Source organism: Lepeophtheirus salmonis, chromosome 10 (genome assembly GCF_016086655.4).
Source record: "Lepeophtheirus salmonis chromosome 10, UVic_Lsal_1.4, whole genome shotgun sequence".
NCBI classification, from domain to species: Eukaryota; Metazoa; Arthropoda; class Copepoda; order Siphonostomatoida; family Caligidae; genus Lepeophtheirus; species Lepeophtheirus salmonis.
In genome coordinates, this window is record NC_052140.2 from 5,384,782 (window position 1) to 5,405,111 (window position 20,330).

General features: G+C 31.7%; 1 long non-coding RNA gene across 1 annotated transcript in view; it reads left to right on the forward strand.

Moving 5' to 3' along the window:
• LOC139906524 (uncharacterized) overlaps positions 1 to 20,330 on the forward strand; it is a 147,313-nt gene extending 126,983 nt beyond the window's left edge. Inside the window, exons 2-3 of the long non-coding RNA XR_011782106.1 lie at positions 18,681 to 19,805; positions 19,875 to 20,330. This is a non-coding gene — a long non-coding RNA (uncharacterized lncRNA). The remainder of the gene's footprint in view (positions 1 to 18,680; positions 19,806 to 19,874) is intronic.

Below are 20,330 nucleotides of genomic sequence, written 5' to 3' on the forward strand. Positions count from 1 at the left end.
CATCTTAAGGATTGTGTACGTTTTTTTAATCTGATGAGCATTAGGATTATGCAGTTCCCCTGAAAAAAAAAAATACTTTTCAGAATCATCAAAACCTGATTTTGGTACTTTAACTAGATAAGCTAAACACGAATACAAAATTTTAGCAAATGAAAGTTGACGTTTAATAAAAAACTTCTTTTTTTTTGTGCCATATTTAAAAAAAAAACATGTAGTAAAATAAAATATTTAAACAAACAAAATAAGATTATTGTGATTTATAATTTGTTTTGAGAGCAATAAGTCATCGCCCCTAGACTGTTTATTAAATAAAATAGACATTATTTAACTTCAGTACAGAAAATAAACCTGTCTTCCTATTTTATAACTAATTTAATCCTTTAAAATAACATACAAATAAATTTATAAAATAAATATGGTATTTATATTCTAACATACACAGAAAAAAACCACATTTACGCTAGAGCTCCGTAGTTCACCCATCTCCAAATTATTAATCATTGTCAGAAAGAGATGGCCCTTTTTACAGTACTACAATAATTTCAGTGGAACACATATACAGTGAAGGCATTAGACCCCCCCCAAGTAAAAAACATTGGCTTGGCTGAATATAAGGATATTCTACCTATAATAAAAACATACCATATGAAATATTTTTAAATTTGAATAAATTTTAAAGGTGCCATATTCAGCATTTTGAAATGAGAATATTATAGTAGTATATGGTTTATTACTAAGGCAACCAAGGCTAAACATCAAGAATTATGTGTTTAATATTATTGTTTTAAGTTTAGTTACTTTTCTCAGTTATAATATTTCCTGAGCGTCGGTCAGTGCTTGTTTTGTAAGATGGAATCCCAAGGAGCATCCTTTGCATCATTGATCGCTAAGTCAGCTGTTTTTCATTAGCATTCTTATTTAATGTGCCCATAAGTTTTGAATCCCACTTTCGTGATGAAATTTATTTCAATTGGCTCTCTTAAGTCATTAAAGCTATATTTCTAGATTAGTAACTATGTATTTCTTACAAATTACAATCCAAACAACATATTTTTGGGAGAAGTACAAGTTAACAATAATAATATTAAACACATAGTTCTTGAAAAAAGCAAAAATGAATGGTTGGCATTGCTAGCCAAAGTAATATAACCATATACTTTAATATCTTCATTTCAAAATGCTTAATGTAGGTCCGGTAGAAATTAATTTGAATTTTATTTCATATCGTGTGCTTTTATTATATGTAAAATATTTTTATCATACCCCCCCAAGGCAATCTGATGCGCATGTATTCATTTCTTTGTTTCGAGTATGCATTACCGAGGGACGAATTTGCACACACACTATACGCTTCGTAGCGGTTCAACTAGTATTTAACCTAAGTCTTTATTTTGTTGCTTGATATGTGCAATGGAGGTTCTGATATTCGTTTGGATATTTTAGTTGAGACGTCAAGGCCGTAACATATCAAGATAACTAGCTATAGACTCCCAGCATGGAATCAAATTTTGCTATCTTTTATGGGAAACTTGGAGAAATCAAGGAGGGAGGATGTAAGAAAATTTACCAAAATATCGCGGATGTTTGCAAACTTTGTTGTCAAAGAAGTGATGCTGCATTACCAAAAGGCTTGCATTATAAAAACCACTAGGATGAATGATTGGACCTAGGGCCTTGGTGGTTTACAGCTCCCCTTTCTTAAGCAGCACCTTTAAATGATATCATACTAGTCAATAACATGATCATTTATAAGAAAATCGATCAAATTTGTGCAGATGTAGTAATCAAGGTATTTTTGGTACATTTGATGTACCTAACTGAAGAGCTCGTACTATTAGCATTATTTTGAGATCAATTAGGAAACGTCATCAAAACAAAGATGCTATCAAAATTACTCACTTTAGAACAAAGACTCGACAGCTAGAGCAATGGCTCAAGATAGCGAAAAACCGACACTCCCACCGATTCTAAAAGATACTGTAGATGACCTGAATTTATGAGGGGTTGTTAGGGAAGACTCTTGGTCTTATTTTGACATCTTGAGGCTAGACAAAAACTTTTTGCAGAAACCAGTTGAAAAATGGGAATCAGATCTTGTCTTTTGCATAAGCAATGAGAAAATTGGTAATTCGTCTGTGGTTAACGAGGGTGCAGAAAGAGGAGTGGAGATAGTGAAATACTTTTTGGGCCTAGCTAAAAGAGAGAAAAACTTTCAAAACATCTTTTAGATCTTTGAGAACAATAGACATTCCCTTTCCAAATCAAAGAAACAGAAAGGAAGAACGAATTAATTTGTATTTAAAAATTGACGAATGATGTGTAGAGTAGTTGCTAATTTAATTATAATTATAAATTTTTATCTTTAAATGAAGATGAGAATTATTAAAAAAAGGAAGAAAAAAAACTACTGATATTCCTTTCTTCTTTTCTCAACTGATGTTAAATAATGTCTTCTTTATTTAATACACTTTCTAGTGGCGATCACTTATTGCTCTCTATAATTAAGGAAATTAGAGGCACAATAAAAATTTAAATACAATAACCTTATTTAGTTCCTTCAAATATTTTACAAACATACATGTTTTTTTAAATCACGCACAACAATTTTTTTTGTTTCTTACGGGCTTAGACAATTGCAATTGCCCTGGAAGTAAACAGTAACCAAATTTGCTAAAATTTTGTATTTGTGTTCTTTTTACCTAGCAGCAGTATCCAAATTAGGTTATTCTGATTCTGATAATATTGGAGGAACTACATCACCCTAATGAGCATACATACAATAGATATTAGAGTGACCAAGATATTAAGATCTAAACTTGTTCTGGATTTAAAATCCCCACCCTGTATTTTTGTACTCCGAAAACTTATCTTATTTTAAAACAAAATTACCTCTATACCTGTCTAAACGGATCTAAAATCTGTCGTATTTTGGTCTAATAAATTTTTTACAGAACCTTTCAAAAAAGAATTGACTACTAGCCCTGGATAGAAATGTGGGGAAATATTCATTTATTTCTAATATATATTATTGTATTTGTTAATTTGTCAAAAGAGGGTCTATAACTTATAAGTATACCAACGTTAGTACCCGGTATTGCACGGAGTTATTAGACGTCGCCAAAAAGAAAAGCTTTGCTCTAATAATATACAATATAACTCCCCAATAAAATATCAGTGTTACTCTCTGTACTTGTAGCTACTCAATACCTATATCAATCATACCTTTAGTCTAAAGAGTGTTTAATAATAAAAACAAAACAAACAAAATTTTACATACAAAAACAAATAGAAACATTTGTTATGCATGCAGACACCTTCAATATTTCATTAATACGACTACATTGTTATACAGAACATAAATGACTTGTATCCATACTTTGCTTTATTAATATAGATAACCAACAACTCTTTCTTTATTTTATACACAACAGTCTATGTAAACTGTATTAATTGACTCTTACAAAATGGTTCATCTATGTACTAGCTAAAGGACGTCATTTTTGAAAAATAAGCATATTAAGAAGGTGAAACATATGGTATTACTGAATTGAGACCTTGTTTATCATCAACTTCCTTCTTTATGATTTTGGGGAGAGAAAATAAATAACTGCTTTAAGGAGAAGAGCTTCTACCTTTAAAATAGCATTTAGTGCAGGGATAATATTATAAGTATATTTAAATTCATATATATTTATTTTATTATGCATTTGTGAAAGAATTTACACCAAAGATAGACAATAATGCTTACTTTAGAGAGATAAGTAAACACGCCCACGACCTACTAAATAATGAACAAAAAAAGAGAAAGTGCACATGCAGCAAACGTTTTTTCCTTTTATTATGGGTTAACTTAGTTTTTTCTTTACTCAAATCCCTTCTTTAGTCATGAAATCCCTCCGTGGGAACTGTATATGACCACTTTGCACATGTATACGACCAATAGACAAGGTTTGACCTGTAATTGGATTTTTATCGCAAGATGTTGCCATCATTAAACAAGGCTGAAATGAAAAAAAATATTTATAAGTTTGTCCCTTATGATTTTTTTTTCTTTGATTTTTTTAATCATTATTTATTAATATATACTTCCTTAGTTATTGCATGACCAAACGTATTAATTCTATAAACAGAAATAGTTTTATCATAATATCCTTAAGGAAGTTTAATTAAAATAAGGGAAAAGAGTGATGATAACATGAAGCGTCAGAGCTTTCTACAGCATACATAAATAATGGTATACCGTACATACAATATTTGTAGATAAAATGGTTTTATTATTTTATGTTGGTTTTAAAAGATTATGTTTAAGTTTCATTTCACTTAGCCATAAATAAGCCTGGTATATCTACTCATAGAACTTTTAAACAGCCAGATATCTTGAAGAAATAATAATATTTTAAATGATTCAAGATATTCAGGAGGCCGTAGAGCTGAGGCCGGGTAACATTTATTTAGCGTTACCCAAAAAGAACTTGTAGTAAAATTAATTTATAGCTTACAGAGGCGTCCAGAGGATATTATATATATTTTTTTTGGTGGGGGAGGGGAGGGCTTAGTTTTTTGAATAATTTTAAAAAAGCCCGAAAAATTATCAATAACTATTCACAAAAAATAAAATTTTAAGTGAAAATTTCAAAAATTAAAGTTTTAGGAAAAAAAATCCATAGTTATTCACAGAAAACTTAATTTTTAGTAAAAACTTTGAAAAATTAAATATTTTGGAAAGTAAAATTTAAAATTGATTTTTTTTTTTTTTCACAAAATTTAATATTAAATACAAATAATATTAAGTTTAATAGCTATATGCAAAAAAACTAAATTCAAAATCCTTAGCTACAGCCCCTCTAGCTCACCCCCTGCGGACGCCACTGTAGTGGTATGTTGTTAATTTGTTTATTTCATTAAAAATAGTACTCCCATTACCCACAAAATTTTCTGAATTACCCCATTTCGGGTAATTTACTCCTGTTCCCCCATTCCTTGCCGTAGAGAAAAACATTCTTGTGTAGTAGGGGGGAAGCTAGACGTCCTAGACCAGCTCATTACAGTGTTGAGCAGTCACCCAAACATTATAAATATTGAAAGACGGAGATTGAAGTAAGGATTGATGGTAGTTGTTGGAATCGTTAAAAAAGAAATAACTTTATTGGTTGAAATAAATTATATAAAAAAAGGAATAAAACACGTTGGTAATCTTGCATCTTCTACACACACTTTTCCTTAGTATTGTACTAATCATCAGCTTCCCCTCACTGCTCTCTCATGTGGATCATCATCATGTCAATGTAAACGTGCCTTTTTTCATGGGTTTCTAACAACGGAGGTACTGATGTGTAGAATGATGATTTCGAAAATAAAAGTATATCTTGCCGTTTTTGCTCTTTCTCGTGCCAATCTCATTCTTTATGACAAGTAATTCGCCACTCCAAAACATCCCATTACATCAACAACTAAAATTCTTCAAGAAAAATGAGATCCAAGGAGACAAAGGAGTATTAAAGGGTTCATAATTCAATTTGGACATAGCACAGTTATTTGTGTCGTGTAACATCCCTATGAATGTTCTGGATCATCCCAATTTCTCCTAGTTTATTGAAAAATATACTGGAAAAACTTCTCCAGGTCGATGGGGAATTAACAACTTGTTTAGGAAGTATGTCAAGGTATTTTGAAGAGAATAAAAGAAGAGGTGGAAGAAAAGGATATTTTCGTTGCACTAGATGAGACAAGAGATCGTTAAGGGAGGCAAGAACGGCAAGTTTGATTGGCCTTTTGGACAGACATTTCTGTTGGAGACCCTACCTTATTGACTTGATTGATATTGAGATTGCAAACAATGTAAAGAGTATTGTCAGAAGCTCAGTTTATAAGTTATTGGAAGAAGATTTTGTCCCGTGTAGACTTAAAGTTTTCATCACTGATGCTGCCTCGTATTGTCTCAAAGTAGGAGAAGATCTTTGAAAAAAAATCCCAGAATTGATTCACATTAAATGTATTGCTCATGGATTACATAGAGTTGCAGATATGGTTCAACAACAGTTTCCTCGAACGAACGAACTTATTTACAATGTGAAGAAGATGTTTTTGAATTCTGGAAGAGAGTATTTACTACTTCGTACGAAATTCCCCTCCCTCCATCACCAATTATAACAAGATAGGGAACTTAGTTAAACGCAGTGGAGTACTACTACCGTTACTTTGACGTCTTCAGAGAATATTTAAACAGCCGTGATGAAGATTTGACAGCAACCAGAAGAGCACAAGAAGTAATTAATAATGATTCCTTAAGAGAAGAAGTCGTATTTATACAAGAAAATTTTCGTGAAATACCTTTGGCAATAACTGCGCCTGAGAAAAGATTGCCTCTTCTCACCAGCCTAACCATAGTAGAAAGTTTAACTTAAAATTTGAAGGAAAACCCATTCAAGACCAAGTTAAAAGAAGTGCTTCAATAGAATCCTGGCTACACAAAACTAAAGCAACTCTCAACAAGTGAAAACCTTGTATACAAAAATACTACAATTGCCAATTGTGATGCTGAGAGAGTCTTTAGTATGATGAATATCATCAATACGAAAAGGAGGTCCAAACTAAGTACTAAGAAATTGAGGGAATTATTGATCACCAAATGGAATGAATGTTTTGTTATCATTTAATTGTCAACGCGAAAATATTAACAATATTTTTTAAATAATTTGTTACATTATTACTTCATTTCTATTAAGTAGATTTCGTGCCAAAGTTATCTATTCATCATTTGGTGGTCACTAAGAAGTTATAAGTACACTTCATGTAATGATGGGTTTGATGTTCTCTAACTAACAAACAAAATATAATATACATACATTTATAAAGTTATTTATAGGGAAGTTATATATTAATAATATACAACAATCTCTCTTCCTTCATGTGTAAATAAATAAATAATTTAAGTTAAAGATATATTCTAAACGATACTCTTTTAATTGGGTTGGAATCGATATTTACTTTGAACTCTTGATCCAGCGACAGATACAATGGTATCACTCTCATATGTAGCTATTATATTTTTGAAGCAATTTCCATGGACATTCAATGCATTGATGAGTAGTTTATTCAGTTCAGATTTTTGAATAGAGTTGATGATCAAAATAGAGTTTTCGTTCAGACACCTGCATACTCTTGGATAGTGGCCTCTCTTACCACATCTTGTGCATTCGACGCTTTTTGCAAGCAAACTTTCCCATTCTTGTGAGGAAATTGGAAACCACATTGTCTACACAATCTTTCTTAGCTCTTGTTCCACGATCTCCTAGAGCTTTGACTTCTTCGATATATATTGAATCCCCATGACTGTATTTGCGTTAACAACCTTTCATGCTAAATCATTTAGACTATTTTGATTATTCTTTGCCGTTTCTACTATTCTCCATTAATATATACCTCACATATTTTATTTGCATCATCAAAACATCTTAATTGTGCTTGTCTATACTACCGGACTCCGGATAATTTGTTAGACGTCATCCTTGAATGTTCTTTCAAATAGAAGTTATATACTTGTATCTCAGGTCTAATGATGATTAGATCCAAATTCGAAATGTTCGAAATTACCCATCGGCCATCAAGTATGACTTATGAATAAAGGTTTGTTTATGTCCGAAAGAGAACAGAGGAACCAGATAGTTGAAGTTGTATTTGCGGGCGTGCTTGCCAAAACACGATTCCAACATCCCTAGGTATAGTCCTGTTTTTGTATTAACTTTGATGTTAGGTGTGTCAATTAAAGGTTTATTTGGTTTTGCTTACAAACTGGCTATTTTGAGGACATGGCAGTGGAGTCAATTTATGTGGGGAACTTCAAATTAATACAACAAATTGTATTAATACATCATATAATAGTAGTTTATTTTCTTATCAGACAATACTATTTAGTGTAAATTTTTACCCACTTACGATTATAGTATTAAAATTGATTTAAAAAAAATAAAAATTGTTTTTAATGTAAAAAAAAAAAAATAGGTCAAAACATACATTTTCAAATCAATAATATATCTTTTTTCATTCGCAAAAGAGACTGACTGGTAATACAGAAATCACTAATCAGGGGTGAGGCTTAAAGTAATATAGTAATATCCGTTATATGTATATACACTTATCAATGAAATAGTTTTCTTAGAGTAGGAGACGAAGCAGAGTTGACTTAATGAGAAAAGGAGTCAAGAAATTCAATGAAGAAGCAGTAGATAGAGGATGATAACTCTCTTTTTCCTCACTCGATTCTTGAGTTGATTATTATGTCGCTTTATGGAACTCCATAGTTTTCATATGTAGAAGTATACGATGATTCCGTAGAAGATCTGGAGGAATTTATGTATTCTTGAGCATAGAGGCCACGATGTCAGCTGTCACTATCACATGCCTTGATATGAAGAGGCACATGTGCAATGAATTATCCTTCCATTAAATGAGATAAGATCTACCGAGTTAGGCACAACCAGGTGAGATCCCTTTATCATAAAGTTGAAGCGAGGTTCAGAAGACGCATGGGATATCCAAATTAAAAAAATATGAATTCTTAGGAACGCAAAGGATGTGTGAATGCGGATCCATATATCCGAATGCTTCTTACGAAAGATCCATCCAAACCACAATGAATTATTTGTATTTCAACACACTTCAGAACTTTTTTGTTCTCATTTGGCTTCTACTGTTTATCTGACTAAATATTAACACTTATCAGTAGTGACATTCTAAGAGTAGATAGGGTGGGGTCATATGGGTGTATTTTGAGTGTAAAGACTTGTCCCAAGAAATTGGATGGATATTTCTAATATTTTATGTTTCCATTTTGAAATTGCATGTCCATGGGCGCTCGCAGGGGGAGGGCTGCAGGGCCTATAGCCCCCCAAAAAAAAAAAAAAAAAATAAAGGAAGTTTTGCTTGTTACTAGAAAATCAAATTTATTATTTCCATTTTTTTTCCAAAAAAATAAAGTTTTTAAAATAACTATGAATTTTTTAAATTTTTTCCAAACAATTAATTACTTTTTTAATTTTTGATATTTTTTTCTAAAAATTCAATTTTTCAGAAATTTTTTTCATAAAAAATTCCTAAAACCAACCCCCACAAGAAAATATACTTATATATATAATTCTGCCAACGCCTCTGATGTCTTAGCTATAAATTTCACCCTGGTATCTTAATTTTTGATTGAAAAGTAATAAAGAGAATTTAAATGAAATAACACCTATTTGCACTATGCGCTAAAACTATAGGTTATCTGTATCTAAATATTCTTACCAAACACTTTTTAAAAATAACCCTATTTGACCCCACTGTAACCTATCTTTAGTATTAAAAAAGTGTGGTCACAATATCAAGATTTCCATAATGGTTCCGGTACTAACATTGGTATTGGTATTTTCGATACCTTTTGTACAAAAAGTATAATACAAGAAAGAACAATAATTCACCTGCATCTGTAAGGCTTATGTATGTTTTTGGGGTGGATGTGAGATCTAGCTCAGAAAGTGAGGGGAAAATCCGGTCTAATATTTTAAGGCGTAATGATGCTGCAAGTACTGGGTACAGTATCAATTAAGCATTAGTGGTGTAAATATGTTTAACTGGTACCTTTTTTTGAAATGCATAATCAGTAGAATGAATTCTCTTTTCCTTAGCAGTTGTCCTTATTATATAACTCCTGTGTAGTGAACTTATTTTCCTAAATAGCTTAAATTATATTCCAAACCTGATTGAACATACGTGTGTGCTCATATTAGGCAGAATGTTAGTCTGAGGATTTGTTGCGGATTTATATTTGCAAGTCCTTGTTGGACTTCAAGTAAAATTGAACATCGACATCTGAGTAAATCTTACTAATATCCTTATCCCTTACTCCTTTGTCACAGCTGATGGTAGCTCATCTCCTATAAAAAGTCCTACAAATTGTCAGGGTTACCATGTTGATTTTTGGTTTCTTTTTTTTAACATGCCCAATGTCCATTATAGACACGATTGAAGAAGGGAACATTGATTCGACAAAGGCAATCCATAAACTTGGTAGAATATAACTTATTCCTACACATAACAGCCTATTTTATAACTTTATGACATCTCTAAAACTTTCTTTTAGAAAGATAAAGAAAAGAGTTGACATTAACTGGTAGCCTGTAGTAGTCAGTAGTGTTGTGTCAGGCCTTATTTAGGACCGAAGACTTCAGTCCCCCATTCAGTCCAGCTCAGCTCTGCATATCAGCACTAAAAAGTTATAAAGTTTGGTCCTTGATGACGTCCTCAACTTTCTTTTTTGTTCTTTTAAATCAAAAGTACTGACAGTCTTAAAGACAAACAAATATTAATGTAAATTCCTTAATTCCATCAATTAGTTAAATAAATGACGACAGAAACGGCTCTAAAATAATGTATTCGACACTTATGTAATGATTTAAATTGGTTAATTGTGGTACGTATGGTTGGGGGCAACTCCATGGGAAGGTTTCAGCCCATCAAAGATATCAGATGCTTTATATTTCACTGAGCTGTATTGTATTTTAAAAATTTTGCATTTGTGAAACTGTTTTGTCTATTTAACTCTAATAATTTTTCAAAGGACCTTAAAATGTCGTTTTATGAATAAAATATATATCATCAAATTAGTGATTTCGATCGTTATTTTCTGCTTATGTATGTTTAAAAATGCATACTTTTCAACTAATTTTAGATCAAATATAAATCCTTGGGAAAAAAATCAAAGTTTGCTTAAGAGGATTTACGTAATCATAAAAGTTACATCTATCAATTTGTGATAAAATAGATAAGTTGAATGTTCTAATCATACGACTTCTTCCAGTCAATACAATTCTAATGGAATAAAATAAGAGACTGAATGTAGTATATGTAAATATAATAAAGTCAAATATGTTTACTTAGGATTATCACGACATGAATATGGTACATTAGTTATTATCTTAATGTTGAAATATATATCACACATAATACAGACAAACATTTGGGTAAATGGAGCGACACATTTTTAATTTAGATGTGCTTTTCATATGCTTAGATCGATCTTCATTCATATTCAATACTTCAATGTTCTCTAAGAATTAGGAGAAAATAGGAGATTCGAGATATTTCATTCTCGACAAGAGATGCTTGATTTCTGATATATTTATTAGGGGATGATGATGGAATGAAAATTTATTCTAAGAAGCGAAACAAACCAAGTTAAGCTTCATACAAGAGTAGAGTGGATTCTTTCATAGGAGAGGAGTCCATTCATCTTTATATGAAAAAGATATATATATATTGTCACAAAAGTAATTTTTAGTATAAACAAAAAAGCATAAATTTGGAGGGAGGAATCTACAGATTGTCCAATCCATCACCTGCGGACGCCCCTAGACCTTGATCTTCATTGGAGCCCGCATTGGAAATCTTTTTATAAAATAAAAAAATAGTTAACAAATATAAATATGGACCATGAATTATGCTGCCTTCCAAGCAGTTGATCCGGGTTAATTCACGGCTCACGGAGTTTCATTTTTTTTTTTTTTAATTTTTCCCCTTTTTTATATCTTTTCACGTTTGCTAACCCCATTTTTAAAAATCATTCCTGGAAAATGGATTTGGAAGAATGACCAAGAAATGTGATTTACATATTCGTCCTTCTCTCAAAGCACTACTACATATTTAGCTATTTAAATTCAGATACCTCAATGTAGATTGGATGCGTACAAGGAGGTCCAGAAATAGATTCTAAAAAACTTTTACGCTATTAAATTGAAAGAATTGTGTGTAAAGATGTCGTCAACCAAGTCAGAAATATTGTCACAGCATGAAAGGACCCCAGGCTACACTCCAAATATAATTCTTTGATTAAAAAATTTTACCCACCCTCTTCGCCTGATCTTAACCTTTTTGACCTTGCAATAGTGAGGAAAATGGGTGTATTTTGAGCATGTTAAAAAAACCGAAAATCAACATGGTAGCCTTAACAATTTGAATAATGTTTTGGAGGAGAGCAGATACAATCAGCTGTAGCAAAGGAGGAGGGGAGAAAGAAATAAACAATAGCATTATCAAGAATTACTTCGATGTTGATTTCCAGTTCTACTCTGAGTCCGACAAGGACTTAGAATTGAAACTCCTCAACAAATCATCCATTTTACAGACGAATGTTCAATCAGGTTTTGAATATATGAAGGAAGTTAATATAGTTCCAGACATGGTAGAACTCCCTGGATTTTGGTTGCTTCTAGAGAAAGCAAACATATTTTAGGGGTGTATAGATAGTGATGACAATCGAGTGTCTTTTGGCCATGTAAAAAAATCAACGTGGTGAACCTGACAATTTCAAAAAAAAAATATTTGTCATGACGTTTCATTAGATCAGCTACAATCAGCTGTGACAAAGGAGGAGGGGGAGAAGCTAATAAACCAAGACAATGGCAAGAATAACTCTGATGTCAATCCTTTATTCCACTCTGACTCCAACAATGAAATACAATTATAACTCCACAACGAATCGTCGAGATTACTTTGTCTTTTATGAGGACACTCCATCAGGCTTTTAATGAAGTAAGAAAGGAAATTCACTACACATAAGTCAAAAAATAAGGACGAAAGATGAGAAAAAGATTTTCTTTAGATTACCCATTCCAAAAAAACAGGCCAACTTAAAAATATACACGATGTACATCACTAGAAATTAAAAAAGAAACTCCTGAAAAAGAATAACAATATGAATGGGTCCAAACCTGATTAAATATAAAGAAACGCTTGTGATAATTATAGCTTTAATAGGATTACTATTAATATAAGTAAGTAAAAAAAAGACATAGTAAGAACAATATATATTAAATATTTATGCATTCAAAAATAAGACATTTTATGGATGAGGACATTAAAAGGAAAGGAGTAGCTTATAATATAAAAAAGATCTTACGAATTTATAATTGCATATTAATAATAGGTTGGAGAAAAAGTAATTTCGTATTTCCTGCACTTTTTTTTCCTGTTCATTTTGGGTCACATCGGATAATACTATAAGGTGTTGTACAGGTGTGATTATATACTACAATCACTTTTTGATTTTACTGTATCATGGCTTGTTGAGTCTTGAAGTATCGTGTGTCGAGTATGGGAGTCTCAAAGGAAGAAATTTGCCATATTTTACATTTTTACTAACGGAAAGGGAAAAACGTATCGAAAGGGACCAAGAATGTTTGCGATATATACGACATAGATACTCTTTCGGTTCGTGTTGCACAACAGTGTTTCAAGAACTTATTGTCGAAAATGTCGATAAAATCATGAAATATATCGGGAACTGAACATCGATTATAAAACCGTTTTGAACCACTTGCAGAAGACTAGATACAAAAAGAAACTCGAATAAGGAGAGCAAACGTGTTTCATCCAGACAAACAGGCTGCTCCCATCTTTAAGGATGCACCAGAAGCTCTGGAAGCTCGGATGGGAAGCTCTTATACACCCGCAATACAGTCTGGACCTGGCACCAAGTGACGACTACATATTCTTGTCTTTGACCAATATGCTTTGGGGTACAAATTTGGTTTCAATAGAGGCCTTTGACAATTGGTTGTCCAAGTTTTTGTCAATAGAAACAAGGGCTTCTAAGGGAAAGTCATTATGAAGTTGGATTCTCGTTTGTAACAAGTTATTGAGCCGAACGGGGCAGACTTGTTTAAATCGGAAGATAGTCACACTTCTTTTACATAAATAAAACGAAAAATACGAAATAACTTTTTCCCCAGCCTATTATTTAGAGAAGTAAAAATTACAGGGGCCTCATATACATTAACAGTTCTTAATTCCAATTCAAAATAAGTAATGTAATGTAATCTTGAGTAACATAATATGTATATTACTTATATCTCTCCCAAACATGAAATTGTACACTACATTTTGTTAGCAAGTGTAGATTTGTCTACTCTAGTTTAGACATTTATTAGTGTTTTGAACGTTGATTGGTTGGATTTTAAGTAGCTATTAATTAGCTATTCACAGACCTTACAAACACAAAAATTTACACTGCATTTTGTTGTCTGCTGTTGTTCAAAGTTACTATATATAAGGTGTGTCGATAAGAGATTTCTTTGCTTTTGTTTACAATTGTACTGGCTATTTTGATGATATCACAGAGGAGCCAATTTAGGAGGAAATTTGATTAAAAAAATTATATTACTACATCATATACTATTTTATTTTCTCATAACTATTAGTGGAAATTTTTACCCTCCGACGATTACGGTACTAAAACTATTTGGAAAAAAAATAAATTAAAAGCTGTTTTTAATGAAAAATATATCAGAACATAATTTTACAAATAAATATACTAAATCAGTAATATTTAAACACAATCTTTCAGTCATTAAAATCTTTTTTTTTTTTCTTGGACTATTCATGAATTAAATATATTTGTAATTACTCATTCGTAAATTGGCCAATTTGTTTCAATCTTCTCAAATTCACACTTGCATTTTTGAGTTTAAGTCTGTGATTTAAGTACTTTACTCCTATTCTTGTGCTAGTTTTCACAAAAGAGACAACTAAGGTAAAGGTCAACAAAAGAATCAGACAGCCTATTAAAAACGTGTGCTCTTCTGTCAATGCCATTTTGATGAATAATGTGAAATTTTTGGAATTTGGATTTAAATTGTAATTGTCGGCAAAATTTCAATAATTCATCCAAAGTAATAGTAAGGCCTTCCTGAGAAACAAGCATAGTTGAAGAACTAGTTTTTTGCGCGTAAGGTTCTGTTTCACTTGTTTTCTGACCAATATTTGGATATAAAGTATTGTTTTTTTTTTAATGTGGCAATGGGGGCACTACCCTCGTCACTTTAAATTGTGAAAGCTTTGCAACGTTCTTACTGGAGCATTTCCTTTCTATTGACGTCTTTGTGAATGCCAAAAGTATCTCAACTTTTAGAATATTCTGAAACTTCGTAAAATTTAATTCCATCTAATACTTTTTCATGTGATTCATTAGGTTGTACTCACAGAGAAGTAATGATTCAAAGATATTGTTACAATTTGGACATCATCTCTCAAACCTTTTTCATTAGGTTCTTCCTTAACTACTGGATTTCCCAGGATTAAGTTATGATTTTTGCCAATCATGATAACTTTTAATCTACAAAAGGCCTCCTCAATCAGAGACAGATGATCATTACTTCCTGTGAGGGTACAAATTCGAGAGCAAATATTCTTAAGAAAGTCTTGACTTTAATATTTCTTCCACCAGTGCCTTTCTTTCATTTTTTTTTTCTACGTTGAACTCTGTCACATTTTATTTAAGGTGGAGTGCATTTATTCGCTGGAATATTGCACAATCGGAATGCAACCTTTTTTAATTTTAAGATTTCCGCTGGGGGATTTCTTTCAAAATCCTTAGAAGAAAAGTATCGTTCACCAACCCTGCATTTTTTATATTGACTTTGTCCGACCTCTTACACTTAGGAACCCAAAGTCCCTGGAGCCTCAAATCTTGCTTTGGGAAACAAAAATAGTGGACATCTGATGTATTTGTACAGGTTACAAATACACCTAGTACCTCTGGAAGAAGACATAATTCTTGGAATAATATGAGTTAACACTTGACACTAGTCAGTAACACTGAACTTGGCCCCGATGTGACGTCATCAAAAAAAGCTGTCTACTAACGTCAACGTTGCAATTTTCTTAGCGACACACCTTATACATAGTGACCTTGGCTGTGGTTCCTTATTTCTTATACTGTTCTACAACCAGATTAGTTTGAATTAAGCTGAGAACAATGACCAAATAATAATTCCATAGTTGTGAAGGATTTTTTTTTATGCACTGTTCTTTTATATTTACAAAGCAATTACGTAAATAAATAAACATAATAGTCAAAAAATTCTATCATAGAAGCCAGATGGAAAATAAATACACAAAATAGCCTATTTCATGCAAGCAGTGTATTCTAGTGGGGGTTGTTAAGTGTCATTGATTTAAAATTTTAAAAAATGACGCCATCTATAATATAAAAAAAACACATCATTAATAGAACACTTCCATAATAGTTACTATATAAAAATAATTGAAACCAAAATAAATACTACCAATGAAGAGTCCAGGTTACAAATTATAAAACTTCTGAGGATTGACTTTAGTATCTTCTTGTGTTGGAGTGATACCGATGGATATAATTTCACTTCTTTTGCCACCGGGATCTAGGACGTTTCATCAGGATTGGGGATTTTCAATGAAAGGGTGGAATATCTATCTGCGGATCCCATAAAAATTGCTCTAATCTTGTAAGGGTATATTGACTCATAAGATGTAAGCATTGTGAAGGATTGGCTATGTGCTACTAATTGATTTTGAGCCTTTATTTGTTACTTTTTTTCGATGAAAAAGTTATGAGATACAATAAAAGTAACGACGTGTTTTTCTCCGTTAGAATGAATAGAACCATGAGCAAACTATAAAAATATATTAATTATACGTAAGGTTGAGTGACAGTATGTGGTTTTGAAAAGCTCACTATACATATAATAGAGAATACTCTTAATTTTTTTAGTTTATATTCTTAATTATTAGGGGGGATGTCCACAGAAGTTAGGCTGGAGGCACTGTAATCCTCTCCCAAATAAGGAATTTTTACTCTTTACTTAAAAAAACAATTGGTTAGGAAGAAAAATTTTAAGCCAAACTAGGGGTAAAAGTTTTTTTACCAAGATTTATTTCGATAAAAACAGAGTCATTCAGGCACATTATGCAGCGGACCAAAAAATTTATTTTTGTCAATAGTAATGGATTTATGAAATTTTTTTCCACAATAATTTCTTTTTTATGAATAGCTGTGGATTTTTGAAATATTTTTCGAAAAAAATAAAAAATTGAAATTTCATTTTATACTTTTTTTCCTTGATATTTAATTTTCCTTATTTTTTGTGTCTCATTATGGATTTTTGAAATTTTTTTCCAAAAATTTTACATTTGAAATGTTTTTCCAAAAAAAAAAAAAAAAAAAAAAATTGTAAATAACTGTGGGTTTTTGTAATCTTTTTGAAAAAATGTAACATTTAAAATTTAATTTTTGATATTTTTTCTAAAATCTAATTTAAAAAAAAAAATTTTTTTGTTTTTTTATCTAAAAAATTCCAAAACCAAGTTCCTCCCCTCAAAAAAAAAAAAATAAATATATATATATCAGGGACGCCCTAATATGATGCTGAGTTTCTGAGTACACTTCATCAATCACGAATATACCTTAATATTCATAATTCTAGAAAATGACTAATTTTCTTACTGCAGGAATTTTAATCTTCACAGGTCAGTAAATCTTTGTTTTTTATACGTTCCCTCTGATCAAACAAGCTAAGGGCCGCTGAAGTGGGGAGGAAGAGCTTTAATTTTTTGAATTAAATATATGGAGAGTAGTGGGTTATCAGGGGACAGTGGGGCTAATATTCTTAAAGGGACTTTTTTTTTTTGAATAAATGTTGAAATTATTGCTTCTAAATAATCTATTTTATAGCTCGTTTTTAAATTTTCCTTTAAATAGCCACATGAACAAAAATACATCAATTTATCTCAATATCAGAAAATGTCATATTTATCTTTTATTCCCATATTTGAATTCCACACAATTTCCGGCAGTAGAGTCAGATTTAAATCATTTTTTAACAAATTTCCGAAATTATAACAGGAAGTTTTTTATTTTTTCTCCTTCTTAGGTTTAAGTTTTTAACTAAATTCTAAATATTTTTATCTATTCGTATTGGGAGACTGAGAGTAACTAATAGTAGGTAGTACAGTATAGAATAGAAAGGAGCCAATGAAGAAATATATTCAATCTCGATTTAATGAGCTTTCAATCGTATCAACCGGATAATATTTACACATATTCAACGATGCAACTTTGTAGTCATATTTTATCGATTAATTTGCTTGTTTTATGTACTAATATGTTAAAAATACTGTTTCCAGCCTTCAACATTGAAAAATTGCCATTTCAGCACTGTTTTTAATCAAAAATTCATATTAATCCCCCAAAATAAAAGTTTCTTAATTTGGAAATTACCGGAATTTTGCAACGCTAGTTAGGACATAATATAATACTAAACCTGTAAGCGAAGGCCCAAGTACCCCTGCTACAAATGAATTAAAAAAACTAAGAAATTAAAGCAATGATAAGGCCATATGCCATATTTTTATGGGGAGAAACCCCATTTATTAGATTAAAAATGCATATTTGTACCTAAAGAAGAGGTTCATATTGTAATTTAATAATTTCATAAAAACTGTGATTTATAAATCTCATAGTTCTTTTTTTTAATATAAGTATATATTTGACTATTTAAATCTAATGAATACTTTCTTTTTTTTCCCATAAAAATATTATAAAAAGTCGACTAACCTTTTGAACTTATGTTATATCGTTGTAGTAATTTTTCAGTTCTTCTACCCCATTGGTAGCGGTTGCACTTTAGCCTTCGCTTACAGGTTACTAGTATTCAAAGGCATCTTTACTAAAGTACTTGAACGCTAAAAACGAGTGTGTATATTTTACTAGACCTACGTGTTATTTATTTTCTTATTAGTAGGTGCTATGATAATGTGTATCTATAATATATTACTAAATGCTAAATGTCAGCAAAACGTCGACTGTTAATTAATATTTATTTTCTCATTCCTAGGAAAAGGTTTATGGATTATTTTTTAATATTCTGTTTCCACTGTCCTTTTTACATAAACAAACTATACCAATTATTTCTCCATTTCATCAATTTGAGCGAGCAACAAGCAAAAAGGCAGCGCATCACAGATCTCCTAGATGCTGGAGTTGATGTGATAAAGATGACGGACATTGTTAAGGGTTCTATGAGCCTGGTTTTTAAGTTGGCCAAGATGAAAAAAAATGGATAAGACCTCTCCAGGATTTCAAGAATTGGAGAACATAATTTAAAGAGGGATACGAAGTTTTTGTTAAGTTTGAGGAAGAATATAAAGGAGGATCCCACTAAGTCAATGTATCACCTCACCAATGGCTTCTCTGTGGCTCCTAGGACCATCAAGAGGTATATAAAGTACAACTTGGGATTAGTTTCTTTCACAAGGACCCCATGCCACCTTCTGAAAGCCAGGAAGGTCGAGAGGTACAAGAATATCCTTACATGCGTTAAGCCAAATGGGTCAATTTTGAATATTTGCTCGGATAAGAAGATTTTCACAATTGATCAATTCCACAACTGCCCGAACGAACGCCGGCTCCCGGAAACAAAAGAAGAGGTCCAAAGAGTTTACCACACCAAATATTCTACCATAAACAATGGTCCTATGCGTTATGGCCTTTGATGGAAAGATGATGCCTCCACTCTTTTTCAAGGCTGGACAGAAAATCAGCCAGGACGCCTACTATTAGGTGCTTAGGTATACCATCTTGCCTTGGCTGCAGACCAACTACGCGGAGGATAAAACGTATGGACTCAGGACGGGATCCCCTCTCACGTCCGCCAAGGACCAAAAGTTCTGCGCAGATAATATGGTTCGATTCTAGTCTAAAGAGATATGGCCCCCTTCTTTACCAGATTTGAACCCACTAGATTTATCTAATAGGCACTTCGGAGTGGGAAACCAACTGGACCTCACACCCAAATGAGGACTAACTGAAGTCCTCCATAGTGGCTGCATGGGACAACTTGTCAGATGAGTTTTTGATCAACACCTGAATGGCCTTCCTGGACGTGTACAGGCTGAGATTGATAATGAAGGTGGTCATATTGAGTGAAAAAAGTTTTGCAAAAACCTTATCAACATGTTTTGTAAGCATAATTTATTTTCCTGTTATCGAAAATATAAAATTATTAATGTATTTCTAAATCCATCTCTAGTGTCCACGTTTTGTTGCCCTACCTTGTATACCTAATCTATTCATCAACTATCGTCATTATCCATTCACTATTCATACACAATTTCTTTTTCTTTTTTTGACTAAATAAATATTAATTTTATTGTCGTAAAATTCTTAGTTAGTATTTTTCAAATATGCCAATACAATTCTCTTATAATCAAGCAAACAATCAATGAGTTCTTATATTATCTAAGAACTCATTGAAACAATATTATGTTTACATACATTCATAGGGTGGTTTCATGGATAAACTTTCGTGCACAAATAAAGATTAATACATGGAAGGGAGCAATTCCAAGAACTTAGGCACCAGATATTATACTTGTAGTATCAGTTACATAGAAACTTATAAATTAAATTAGTATAAATATGATCATTACTTAATAATATTTATTGTATCTATCCAGTGTTACACAGAATAAATCTATTAGTATAA